Consider the following 13737-nt stretch of genomic DNA (forward strand, 5'->3'; position numbering starts at 1 on the left):
TGAATGCTGCTACCTGGCACTGAGATCTAACAGATAGTGATTGGTGAGGTGGAAAGTGAAAGGCATTGCATACCCAGATGAAGACTCTCCTACTGCAAAACTTTTCACAGCCTTAGTGTAGATTACAGGGAACACAGCAACCAACTGTAACTGGATTATTCTATTAGTAACATGAGAAAATCCAAAAACAACACACACAAAATGCTGGAGGAACTCAGCAAGTTAGGCTGCATCGATGGAAGTGAATAAACAGTTGACATTTCAGGACCAGAATGGAAGGGGCCTAAAGATGCCAGAATAAAAAGATGGTGAGGGAGGGGAAGGAGGCTAGCTAGAAGGTGATCAGTGAAGCCAGGTCAGTGGGAAAGGTAAAGGGCTGGAGAGGAAATAATCTGGTAGTTAGGAGAGGAGAATGAACTATAGGAGAAAGGGAAGGGGGTAAGCACCCAGGGGTGGTGATAGGCAGTTGAGGAGAGGTAAGAGGCCAGAGTGGGGAACAGAAGAAGAGGGGAGGGGGTGTAATTTTTTTTAAACTGGAAGGACACACCTATATTCACGCCATCAGGTTGGAGACTCCCCATACGGAATACAAGGTGTTGCTTCTCCATCGTGTACTGGAAGAGGCCAACATGAACAGAACCTCTACCACAATAAAGCTACACCAACTCCAAAGAATAGGTCATGTCACCTGGATGCCTAATTCTCTTCTACCCAAACAGATCCTTTACTCCCAGATGAAGAAAGTCTGCGAACCCCTGGTGGGGAAAAAAAACGTTTCAAAGATAACATCAAAATCAGCCTGAAGAAATTCAACCTTACACCTAAAAACTAGGAAGACATTGCACCCAACAGGAATTCTGCAGATGCTGGAAATTCAAGCAACACACATCAAAGTTGCTGGTGAACGCAGCAGGCCAGGCAGCATCTCTAGGAAGAGGTACAGTCGACATTTCAGGCCGAGACCCTTCGTCAGGACTCGGCCTGAAATGTCGACTGTACCTCTTCCTAAAGATGCTGCCTGGCCTGCTGCGTTCACCAGCAACTTTGATGTGTGTTGCAAGACACTGAACCCAATAGATACACCTGGAGGAGATCTGTTCAAGAGGGAGCCGCGCTACATGTGGACCCCCTCCTCCGCTGCACTGCAGAGAATAAGCAGCGGCTGCAAAAGGAGACTGAACAATCAACCAGTAACTATAGCCACCACTTGCTCTTGCCCACACAGCACCAGAATACATGCATCCTGGATCGGCCCCTACAGCTATGTGAGGGCCTAGCAATAAACACCAATTAGAACATCACATTTGACTAGCACTTTTACTAGAAGAAACGTCTGCAGCAAATCCACAGCAGCGTGCTCTATGAATTAACATTTCACCTTAAAACAGTCAAATGGATGAATATCAGGGAATGAACTAAAGATTATTATCAAAAGAACAGAAGGTAGACTATTGAATAATTGTTTTTATTTAAAGGAATTTTAGGATATAGAATGCCTCACAAGAAACAATGCAGAAAGCAGAACTCAGAATGTATATTAAGGATAAACCGAATAAAATAATTATGGGATTATTTTAAAGAACATATAGAACTGATTGTGGACTTCAGAAAGGGTAAGACAAGGGAACACAAACCAGCCCTCAGAGGGATCAGAAGTGGAAAGAGTGCAATTTCAAGTTCCTGGGTGTCAACACCAGAGGATCTAATCTGGGCATAAATGCAGTTACAAAGAAAGTACGACGGCGGCTATATTTCATTAGGAGTTTGAGAAGATTTGGTTTGGCACCTAAACACTTGGTTTTTTTTTAAACATATATACTGTGGAGAGCATTCCAAATGGCTGCATCACTCTCTGATATGGGGCAGGGAGGGGCTACAACACAGGATCAAAGTAAGCTGCAGAGAGTTGTAAACTCAGTCAGCTCCATCATGGGCACTAACCTCCATAGTACCCAGGACATTTTCAAGAGCAATGGCTCAAAAAGGCGACATCCATTATTAAGGACCCTCATCACCCAGGTCATGCCTTGTTCTCATTGCTACCGTCAGGGAGGAGGTACAGGAGCCTGAAGGCACACACTCGATGATTCAGGAACAGCTTCTTCCCCTCTGCCATCTGATTTCTGAATGGACATTGAACCCATGAACACTACCTCACTACTTTTTATTTCTATTTTCCTGGCACTCATATTTAACTATTTAATAAATAAGTGTGTGTGCATATACACACACACACGTGCGCATGCATATATATTTGCTGAAATTCACAGTATTTTTTTTCTTTATATTATGTATTGCATTGTACTGCTGCCACAAAGTTTCATGACATATGCTGGTGATATTACAAACAAGGAAATCTGCAGATGCTGGAATTTCAAAGAACACATAGACAAGATGCTGGAGGAACTCAGCAGGCCAGACAGCATCTACTGAAAAGAGTAAACCTGATTCTGATCCTGAACAACTCTGTTTTGATGATACTGGGAAAAACATCAAAGACGCCATGGGATCTTTCTACAAGGAATGAGGACCTCAAGTCTTACTCCTGCAACTGTGCCCAAGTCCTTGCACAAACCCAAGACCTTCTGACCCAGAGGTGACAGAATTTTCACAATCATGTTAGACATCTCTTATATCGTTAGACAGTACAGCAGTGCCTCTACTTCCTTAGGAGTCTGCAGAGATTTGGCATGAAAACAAAAACCTTGTCAAATTTCTACAGATGTGTAGTGGGAAGTGTATTGACTGGCTGCATCACAGCCTAGTATGGAAACAGCAATGCCTTTGAACGGAAAATCCTACAAAAGGTAGTGAATTCACCCCAGTACATCATGGGTAAATTCCTCTCAACCACTGAGCACATCTACATGAAATGCTGTCGTAGGAAAGCAGCATCCATCATCAGAGATCCCCACGACCCAGGCCAAGCTCTCTTTTTGCTGCTACCAGGATTTGCACCACCAGATTCAAGAACAGTTACTACCCCTCAACCATCAGGCTCTTGAATAGAAGCCAATATCTACACTCACTTGCCCATCCATTGAGATGTTCCTACAACCAATGATCTCACTCCAAGGACTTTTTAATCTCAGGTCATTGTTATTTATTGCTATTTTAATTATATTTACATTCGCACAGTTTGTTGCCTTCTGCAATCTGGTTGATACTTCATTGATCCTGTTATAGTTATTATTAGTATACAGTTACTATATACTACCATAGTTACTATTGTATAGATCTTCTGATTATGCCCACAGGAAATTGAATCTCAGAGTTGTATGTGGTGACATACATGCCCTTTGAACTTTGGGTAAGGTGTTTCTCCTGGGTGCTGCAGCCAGTATTTGAGCATACTTGACAAGAGTAAATTACTATGCAAAGTTTATGCTGACGATGAGGCACAACTGACAACCAGTAATTCACATACTGTTGTTGGATTGGGCTGTAAAATTTTTTTTTTTTATTGTTGTTTAACTTAGTGACGCTTGTTTGTACTGTTACGTACCCCGTAACTGGGTTACCAAACCAGCAGAAATGGATCACTCAGTTGGAGTCTGGATTACTAGAACTAAGAAAGTTTTATTAAAGAAACAAGCAACACAGTAATCGAAAGGATAATAAATGCAACAGTTCAGCAATGATAAACACACATGTGCACAGAATTAAGATAACAGCATCAATCAAGCTCTATCGTTGTCTAGGGGTAAATGACCAATTTCAAAGTGACACAAAAGTCCAGTTCGATTTAATAGTTCAGTTTGCAGTAATCATTGCCATGGCGATGAACAACGTGGGGGGAGAGAGAGAGAGAGAGAGAGAACAGGAACGACTGATCATTCAGAAACGGCTTCCACTCACAGACCAGTGATATTGCTCACAAGCAGCTTTCGGGCGGGTCCTTGGTGATGTCACCTGAGGTCACCGACTGTGACCCCTCCTCCAGATGCAGTTGATCCTCTGCAGTGAACCCGGCACCCAAGCGAGGGTTGGACACACACCGGGTTCCCGCTGATCGTACCTTTCCACCCTGTGCGTTGTCCGGTACTTCCCACCGACTCGTGAGAGGTGCACTGCTTCCAGGGTCTCGTTACCTCAGGTGTCGTGTGTCCTGCCTTGGCGAACCTGTCCCTTTTTATCCCCCTGCTGGGGTATCGCCTGTCCATCACTTCAAACAGTTCAGGGTTCAAAGGGGGAGCCGCTCCAGACAGCTCTCTCTCCCGTCCCTTCATTACACATCTTCAGATGCTGTTTCATTGTGTTCCTTATCTCTCTCTTGAAGACAGGTGGCAGACCAACTGCTGATCACACAGGACAGCTAACATCTTATCTATGTGTATTCTCGTCACACTTCCCCCCCTTTAAGGATTTTTACCGGGAGGTAATAATTACAAACATGAATACATTATTTGATACACGCACAAATATACATCTTTATCAGCTATTTGGCTAACACAGCGAGTTTGAAGTTGTCAACACCTTGACAGACAGTCATCGCATTTTCTGTTCCTTTTACATGTGTTATTAATAATCCCTTAGACCAGGCTCCAACTCAGCAAACTTCATACTGGCCAAAAACACTGATGAATTTCGATCAATGTAACCTCTCATTTGGTTTTGTCCCGGACCACAATAACAAGGGTCATCCCATTCCGACTCAGTTTTCTCTCGCAAGGGCTTAGTAGGAGGGGGAGAGGTAGTGACCGCAGAGTTATTGCAAAACTTCCTACAGTACCCCACCTTCTCCAAGAGCCTTCTGAGGGCCCTCTTGTCTGTCGGGGTTGGGAGGTCAGCGATAGCCTGCACTGTGGCTTGCATCACTGCCAGCTGCCCCTGTGTCACCACAATTCCCAGGTAAGTGACCTTCGTGTGGCCGAACTCATTTTTTTCAAGGTTCACTATCAAGCTGGCTTCAGACAGCCGTATTAAATTGCCAATACACACCACTGTGTTCATCAGCCCTTTAGTCACTGAATTACATTTATATATGGGTGTTGTTTGCTAGGCTGACCTATTGTAACAGACATCACCCAACGTCCCAGTTCTTTGCATTGCCTCGGGACAATCAACCACACGTGTGCGAGTCGTTTAATTACTCCTAAAGAGTCGCTTTGTTCGGGGATTAAGGGAGAGACCTTATCAGTAGACCTGACCAAAACAATAGCCTTCTCCCATCTGATCGATCCCATACTAATCTTTTCAAAATGGTTTTTTTCTCTTATCAGGGGGCCCCTAGCTTCATTGATTTCCGCGCTAACCCCGACTAGGTTTGTTAGCATATCAAAAGCCGGTGACCGTCTCAGTTCGCGTCGGTCATGATCAATAACATCCTTCCCCCGGGCAGCCGGTAAACCTCTTTCATGATTCCACCAACTGTTTCCTCCAGCACCGCAAAATGTCCACCGGGAGGTACCTCGTGGGCCAGGTTAAAAATCTCATCCCCATAACTCTTTTGCACCACCCCCCACTCCTCATCTGTGGGTACTGTACTTGATTTCCCTTTTTTGCTTAGCACTTCCTCCTCCACACAATAGCCTACTAGTTCCCTTGTCAAAGCTGTGTCAGAGAGAGCTGTCTCTGCCGAAACCATCAGCCCCTCGTCTTGCTCCTGCATCTGCACAAATTCTTTCCTGGCTACTGCTACGTCAGTCCCAGCTCCCTCACTGCCTCTTGTCTCACTACACTCTTTCTTTTCATTTTCTATCCTCTTCTCGTACAAGGTTGGCAGAAACATTTCAGCTAAATTCACTACCATGGTCCCGTGATGAACCTGTGAGTCCATGGGCGGGGCCTCAATGCTGGCAGGCTGACCTGTCAATCTCACCACTGGGAACACGATTCCCCCGGCGATGTCATTACCGAGCAAGACTTCTACGACTTTCATCGGTAATTCGGACCTCACCCCGATCGTGACTAGTCCAGAGACCAGGTTGCTTTTTAAGTGTATCTGGTGCAAAGGGACTGACTCTGTCCCTTCCCCAACACCTTTGACCTCTACCTCCCCAGTCCGGGTCTCTGAGCTAAACTCTAATACACTCTTCAGTATTAGTGACTGACACGCTCCCGTGTCTCTCCAGATCCGCACTGGAACTGGTTTTAACCCCTCCTTCACTGACACCAATCCGGCCGAGATAAACCTCTCGCGCCCTTCCTGGACTTTGGCAGACCTGCCCTTCCCTAGCGGTTCGCTTTAACAGCTCGATACAGCCATTCAAAATTGCCGTTTTTCCTTTTCCCGTCTCCTTCTTTGGGGCAAAGCACCTGGACGCAAAGTGTCCGGCTTTCCCACAATTATAACAGACGACCCCAGGAGGCTTCCTACCAGACTGCTCCTGGTCTACCTTATCCTTTTCACTAGTCCCCGGCTTACTTTCTGACTTTTCCGGCGGACTCTCCCCGCCGTCCTGACTACCCTTCTGGTAGCCTTTACTCGGGGCAAACTTCATTTTATGCGTCAACGCATACTCATCCGCTAACTTAGCAGTTGCGGCTAACGTGGCTGCCTCTTTCTCATCGGGGTAGGGTCTCATACCCTCAGGGCCACAACCTTTAAACTGCTCAATCAGGATCAGCTGTAGCAGTCTGTCATAATCCCCCTCTACCCCCTTCGAGGCGCACCAATGCTCACAATATGTCTGCATCTCACGGGCAAACTCCAAATACGCGCGGTCCCACTGCTTCCTCGCATTCTGGAACCTCTGCCGGTATGCCTCCGGGACCAACTCATAAATCCTGAGGATGGCCTCTTTCACCACCTCATACCTCTGGGCATCTTCCGCAGACAAAGCTGAGTAAGCTTCTTGGGCTTTCCCTTTCAGTACACTCTGAAGTAACACAGCCCACTTATCCCTCAGCCATTCCTGACTTATAGCCACTTTTTCGAAATGGAGAAAGTACCGATCCACGTCGGTATCGTCAAATGGGGGAACCAGCCTAACCTCCTGGGTCGCCCGGAACCCTCCACCTTGGTTCGGCACGAGCCCCTGCTCGGCCCTTATCTTTAACTTCTCCAGCTCAAATTCCCTTTCCCTCTGTTTCTCCTCTCTCTCCAACTGTCTGTCCCTCTCTTTCTCTTCTCTCTCCAACTGTCTCTCTCTCTCTTTCTCTTCTCTCTCCAACTGTCTCTCTCTCTCTCTTTCTCTTCTCTCTCCAACTGTCTCTCTCTCTCTCTTTCTCTTCTCTCTCCAACTGTCGTACCCAGAACTCGTGCTCGAGTCTCAGTTTTTCAAGCTGTACCTGTACCGCGTCTCCAGCAGGTTTTTAAATAGACACCACCCCCAGCTCGCCTTGGGGAAACACACCTTTAGATACATAGTGCTCTACAATAGCTCTGTGTATCTCCTCTTTCCTCATTGTCGACTTCACCTTAGCAAGATTCAACCGTTTGGCCACAGCTACCAATTCTGATTTCCTGGCATCCTCTAATGCCTCCAAGGTCGGCGCCTTTATAAATTCCTCAGCCTCCATTTCTGCTGTTTGTCTTTTCTTTCTTTTGGGAATTTTAACCCAATCAATTTACTCTGTCCCAAATTTAGCGTTCAAAATCGCGGACGAGAACCCCACTTATGTTACGTACCCCGTAGCTGGGTTGCCAAACCAGCAGAAGTGGATCACTCAGTTGGGGTCTGGATTACTAAAACTAAGAAAGTTTTATTAAAGAAACAAGCAACACAGTAATCGAAAGGATAATAAATGCAACAGTTCAGCAATGATAAACACACATGTGCACAGAATTAAGGTAACAGCATCAATCAAGCTCTATCATTGTCTAGGGGTAAATGACCAATTTCAAAGTGACACAAAAGTCCAGTTCGATTTAATAGTTCAGTTTGCAGTAATCGTTGCCATGGCGATGGACAACGTTGGGGGGGGGGGAGAGAGAGAGAGAGAGAACGGGAACGACTGATCATTCAGAAACGGCTCCCACTCACAGACCAGCGATATTTGCTCACAAGCAGCTTTCGGGCAGGTCCTTGGTGATGTCATCTGAGGTCACCGACCATGACCCCTCCTCCAGATGCGGTCGATCCTCTGCAGTGAACCCGGCACCCAAGCGAGGGTTGGACACACACCGGGTTCCCGCTGATCGTACCTTTCCACCCTGTGCATTGTCCGGTACTTCCCACCGACTCGTGAGAGGTGCACCGCTTCCAGGGTCTCGTTACCTCGGGTGTCGTGTGTCCTGCCTTAGCGAACCTGTCCCTTTTTATCCCCCTGCTGGGGTATCGCCTGTCCATCACTTCAAACAGTTCAGGGTTCAAAGGGGGAGCCACTCCAGACAGCTCTCTCTCTCCTGTCCCTTCATTACACATCTCCAGATGCTGTTTCATTGGGTTCCTTATCTCTCTCCTGAAGACAGGTGGCAGACCAACTGCTGATAATACAGGACAGCTAACATCTTATCTATGTGTATTCTCGTCACAGTATTTTTATACAATTACCTATAGGTGATAGTTCAGTGAGTATATCAGTGGTTATTTTTCTGGAACAGGCCAAGAGCCATCAAATGCTTTTCAACCCCGGAATCATTTCAGAACCACCTCTGAACCCCCTTCAATGTCAGCTCATCCTTTCTTAGATAAGGGGCCCAAACTGATCACAATGCTCCATGTGAGACCTCACCAGTACCTTATACTTGCTTTTCTATACTTCAGTACTGTATCCTTGTTTTATACTCCAGTCCTCTCGAAATGGATGATAACGTACCATTTACCTTACTCACCATCAACTCAACCTGCAAATTAACCTTAAGGGAAGCTACCTGACCTGCTGAGTTCCTCCAACATTTTGTGTGTGTTGCTTTGGATTTCCATCATCTGCAGACTTTCTTCCGTTTAATCTTCAGGGAAGACTCCCAAGTCCCTTTGCACCTCATCAGATTATCCTCCCCACATGTTCTCCCCATGGCCTTACAGATCACTCACTCTCAAGTGCCTAACCAATTCTCTTTCTGAAAGCAGCTGCGAGTTCGCCGATTTAAAAAAAAATTCTGGTTGTTATCACAATGAATAAGATCTTCCTGCACAAGTCGTGTTTCCTATATTTCAACAGTGCTACAGAGGAACAAGTACTCTGCTGGCCAAAGTCACAATGCTACACTACATCACAGCTTTTTTTGGTTCTTTTTGTGTGGCTTGATGTAACTTTTCACAAAGAAAATGTTAAAATTCCAGCCTGGTGAATCATGTGTCACACACTTAACTTCGGTCAAGACTAAGTGGATGGGATTCTAATCTCAAGTGGCCACCTGCTCCTCCTCTGGACACAATTTCCCAAGCACGGGAATTTCCTATATTTTTCCAGAATTAATTTCACAACCCTGGCAGCTGGAGATTACTTGGCTAAAGGGGCAAGTTAAGCAGCAGATACAGTGTGCGCTTCTGACAGGAAAGGATGAGGGTGCAAACTCTGCGAAGTTTGTTTAGAGTTTAACAGTTGGCAAGGTCACACAGGACTGATGCTGTGTTTGGGGAGGGGATGAGGGTGGAGGGATGAGAACACAGCTGGGGGTGGGTGGGAAATGAAGGACTGGGATGGGAACGAAATGCTGAGAGCAGGGTGGATGGGAGGAGTTGGAGATTTGAGGGCATAGGAGGGAGTGACAGGGCAGAGAATGGGGAGGGAGTAGCAGGGTTGAGGGCATGAGGACTGCAGGAAGGACAAAGTGTGGTGAGGGAGTTGGGTGAAGGGAACTGAGGATCAGGGAGTGAGGTAATTGAGGGCGAGAGGGTTGGGGTGAGGATAAAAGGGGATGGGGAGATCAGAGGGTAAAGATGAGGGGTGTTGACAATCAAGGAGTAAGGATCAGTGGGGTGAGGAATGGTGGTGTGAACATTGAGGAAAAGGGAGTTAGAGGAAGGGGGCATGAGGATTAGGGAGTGAGGAAAATGAGGACGAGAAGGTTGGGGATGAGGATGTGGGGACTGAATGGGGGAGAGATGAGGATCAGGAATAAGGATTCAGAGTGAGGTAAGTGAGGGGGAGAGGGTTGGGGTGAGGATGAGGAGATGGGGACTGATCGGGAAAAGGGGTGAGGATAAAAAGACAGCGGGACATCTGGAATAATGTCCAGATGTCATAGTCATACTTTATTAATCCCGGGGGAATTTGGAGGTGATGGTGGGATCAGAGGGGTTGAGTTTCGGAGGGTGAGGATCGGCAGTCTTGACGATCAAGGGGTGAAGGTCAGTAAGTGAGGCTAAGGGTGTAATACCGGAGGGGTCAGGACCGGGGAAGGGGGCAGTGAGGAGCGAGGATCGCGTCTCACCTCGGTGAAGCTCCACATCACATGGCATTGACGGCCCCACTCCGCGACCGCGGCTCGTCAGCCTCGGGCCTGCCTCGTTCTCCCCGCGCTTGACGCCACTTTCTCCTGGGTGAGACCCCGTTGCCACTCTCACTCCCCTGGGCTCGCCGCCGCTCACGATTTAACAGCAGAACCCCGGCATCCCCGAAGCGAAACCCCCGCCTGTTTCCCAAAGCTGGGCGCACAGTCGAGCACCGCCTACCTCACCGTCGCCCCATAGGTTTCTTACAACTTCAATCACCGCCCCGTGCATCAGTTATCCAATGATAAGCTTTCGGGGCCATAAGTCCCACCCATCCACCTGCCCCTCTCACCAATCATAAGACGTGTTTCCCGAAGTCCCGCTCACTAACAAACCCCCTTCCGGTAGACCCGTCTCGACGTCTGTCACCGCCCTGTGCGTCACTTACCCAATACCAAGCCTCTCGCCGCCACAAGACCCGCCCATCAACCTACAACACTCACCAATCATAAGCCGCGCTCCCCGAAGTCCCACTCAATAATAAACCCCGCCCCTCTCGCCTACCGGGCTCGTCCCTACTGAGAAGTCACGGCAATGTTAGCACAGGTCCTACGCTCCTGTTCAGTAAGGCAATCAGGGCAGAGATTTATTCAGCTGGGAATGATGATGAATAAAGTTCATCATTCCCTTCTGCCCAACTTGTCCATAATGACCAAGATTCTCCTTTAAGAATCAGAATCAAGTTTAATATCACCAACGGAATACTTAATATCACCATCTCCAACAGGATCCCCCCACCATGGTACATCTTTCCCTCCCCCACTTTCTACAGGGATTGCTCCCTTGTCCACTCATCCCTCCCAACTGATCTCCCTCCTGGCATTTATGATTGCAAGTGGAACAAGTGCCACACCTGTCCCTACACCTCCTCCTTCACTACCATTCAAGGCCCCAAACAATCCTTCCAGGTGAGGCCACACTTCACCTGTCAACTACTGTATCCGGTGCTCCTAGTATGGCCTCCTATATGTTGGTGAGACCCAATTAGATTGGGAGACAGTTTTGCCGAGCACCTAAGCTCCATCCGCCAGAAATAGTGGGACACCCAGTGGCCACCGGTTTTAATTCCACTTCCCACTCCCATTCTGACATGTCAGTTCATGGGCTCCTCTACTGACAATCAGGTTGCAGGAGCAACACCTTATATTCTGTCTGGGTAGTCTCCAACCTGATGACATGAACATCGATTTCTCAAACTTTTGGTAATGGCATGACCCCCCCCTCCCCCTTCACCATTCCCCATTCCCATTTCCCTCTCCCACCTTATCTGCTCATCACCTCCCTCTGGTGCTCCTCCCACTCTTCTTTCTTCCATGGCCTTCTCTCCTCTTCTATCAGACTCCCCCTTCTGCAGCCCTTTATCTCTTCCACCAATCAACTTCCTGGCTTTTTACTTCACCCCTCCCCCTCTCCTGGTTTCACCCATCACCTACTACCTTGTATTTCTTCTTCCCCTCCCCCCACCCTCTTACTCTGACTTCTCTTTTTTTTCCAGTCCTGATGAAGGGTCTCAGCCTGAAACGTCAACTGTTTACACATTTCCATGGATGCTGCTTGGCCTGCTGAGGTCCTCCAGCATGTGTGTGTTGCTTGAATTTCCAGCATCTGCAGATGTTCTCTTGTTTGTTAATATCAGCAGCATATGTCATGAAATTTGTTGTCTTTGCAGCAGCAGTACAACACAATACAAAACAATAAAAAATGACATGAATTACGGTAAGTATATGTACGTATTATACAGTTAAGTAAGTAGAGCAGAAATTGAATTTTAAAATTGGAGGTGGAGCTTTTGACTGCTTGCATCTTCGTAAACAGCTCTATTTCTATCTTTAATATCTCTTTTTTTTTCCTTTTCAGGGTTCTTTTGCAGACCCTGACCTGGAGTTACATGCTGACTTTGGTTCTTTGCGGAAATGGGACCCACTCTTGGGTTCTCAAGACCGGCCACTTTTCAATCTGCCAAGGATGCAGCCTGGGAGACTAGTGGCCTTCAGAGTGCCAGATTTTCGTAGCACTGGAGGTGGGCAGACTGGAGGTCAGTGTCGCCTGGTGTGTCGTAGGAGATGGAAGATCAAAAGCAGCGAGCTGGCTGCTGGCTGTATTCCCAGAGACCCGAGTTCTTTTGGCACAGAGCTCGGAAAAAGCAATGCAACAAACTTTTAACACCATAAATTGGCGAGTTGTTTTGTTATGTTTCCCCTCCCGCGATGAAATGGGAACACCTCTTTTTCCCTTATTAGGGAGAGAGCCTATGGTATGTCGAGTTACTGGGTGAACGAGTAGTCTTTGGGGTACTGCAAGTCTGCGTCTTTATTGATGCTTTGCTGCACACTTGAGTGCTCGGTGTGGGGGGATCTTCGGGGTTCTAACATTTAACTGTCATTCACTCTGTGGGACAGTCCTCTGTTTTCGTGGATGTTTGCGAAGAAAAGAATTTCAGGATGTATATTACACATTTCTCTGATATTAAATGTACCTGTTGCAATCCATTGAAAAGTAGTTAAGTAGTGTTCATGGGTTCAATGACCATTCAGAAATCTGATGGCAGAGGGGAAGAAGCTGTTCCTGAATCACTGAGTGTGTGCCTTCAGGCTCCTGTACCTCCTCCCTGATGGCAGCAATGAGAAGAGGGCATGTCCTGGGTGATGGGGGTCCTTAATGATGGATGCCGCCTTTCTGAGGCATCGCTCCTTGAAGATGCCCTGGATACTATGGAGGCTGGTGCCCATGATAGAGGTGCAGCTTATTTTGATCCTGTACAGTAGACCACACCCCCCCACCATGAAATGCTTTGAGCAGCTGGTCATGAAGCACATTAAAGCATTTTCCCGGCTACAATGGACCCCTTCCAGTTCATTTATTGCTCAAATCGATCCACTGAGGAAGTAATGGCCTCTGCCCTCCACTCTGTCAATCAGCTGGAAAATGGGGTCTCATATGCCAGACTGCTGTTTATAGACTTCAGTTTGGTGTTCAACACAATCATTTCCCCAGAAACCGGTGGGGAAACTGTCCTCGTTGGGTCTCAACTCTTCCCTCTGCAATTAGATACTGGACTTCTTAACAGTAAGGCACAGTGTGGGCAGCAACGTCTCTCGTCCCGTTACGCTAGGCACTGGTGCTCCCCAAGGCTGTGTGCTCAGCCCGCTTCTGTTCACACTGCTGACGCATGACTGTGTCGCAGGATCCAGCTCAAACCACGTCACCAAGTTTGCGGATGTCACAGCAGTGGCTGGCCTTGTCAACAATGATGCTGAGATGGAGTACAATGAGAAAGTGAAGTGGCTGGTGGATTGGTGTGAGAAGAAGCCTGAACGTGGAGAGGACAGGAAATCATTGTGGACTTCAGAAAGGTGCAAACGAACCTTCCCCCCTCTGTGAATACATGACGCCTCTGTAGAGAGTTAAGTGC

At 47.4% G+C, this 13737-nt stretch overlaps 1 protein-coding gene across 2 annotated transcripts in view; it reads right to left on the bottom strand.

Moving 5' to 3' along the window:
- Positions 1-10530, bottom strand: part of LOC140197829 (polyamine-transporting ATPase 13A3-like) — a 129278-nt gene extending 118748 nt beyond the window's left edge. For both annotated transcript variants that reach the window (XM_072258305.1, XM_072258304.1), the window contains exon 1: positions 10265-10530. The gene's annotated coding sequence lies outside the window, so the exon portion shown is untranslated. The remainder of the gene's footprint in view (positions 1-10264) is intronic.
- Between the last annotated feature and the right edge of the window lie 3207 nt (positions 10531-13737).

This window comes from Mobula birostris, chromosome 5 (genome assembly GCF_030028105.1).
Source record: "Mobula birostris isolate sMobBir1 chromosome 5, sMobBir1.hap1, whole genome shotgun sequence".
Lineage (NCBI taxonomy): Eukaryota > Metazoa > Chordata > Chondrichthyes > Myliobatiformes > Myliobatidae > Mobula > Mobula birostris.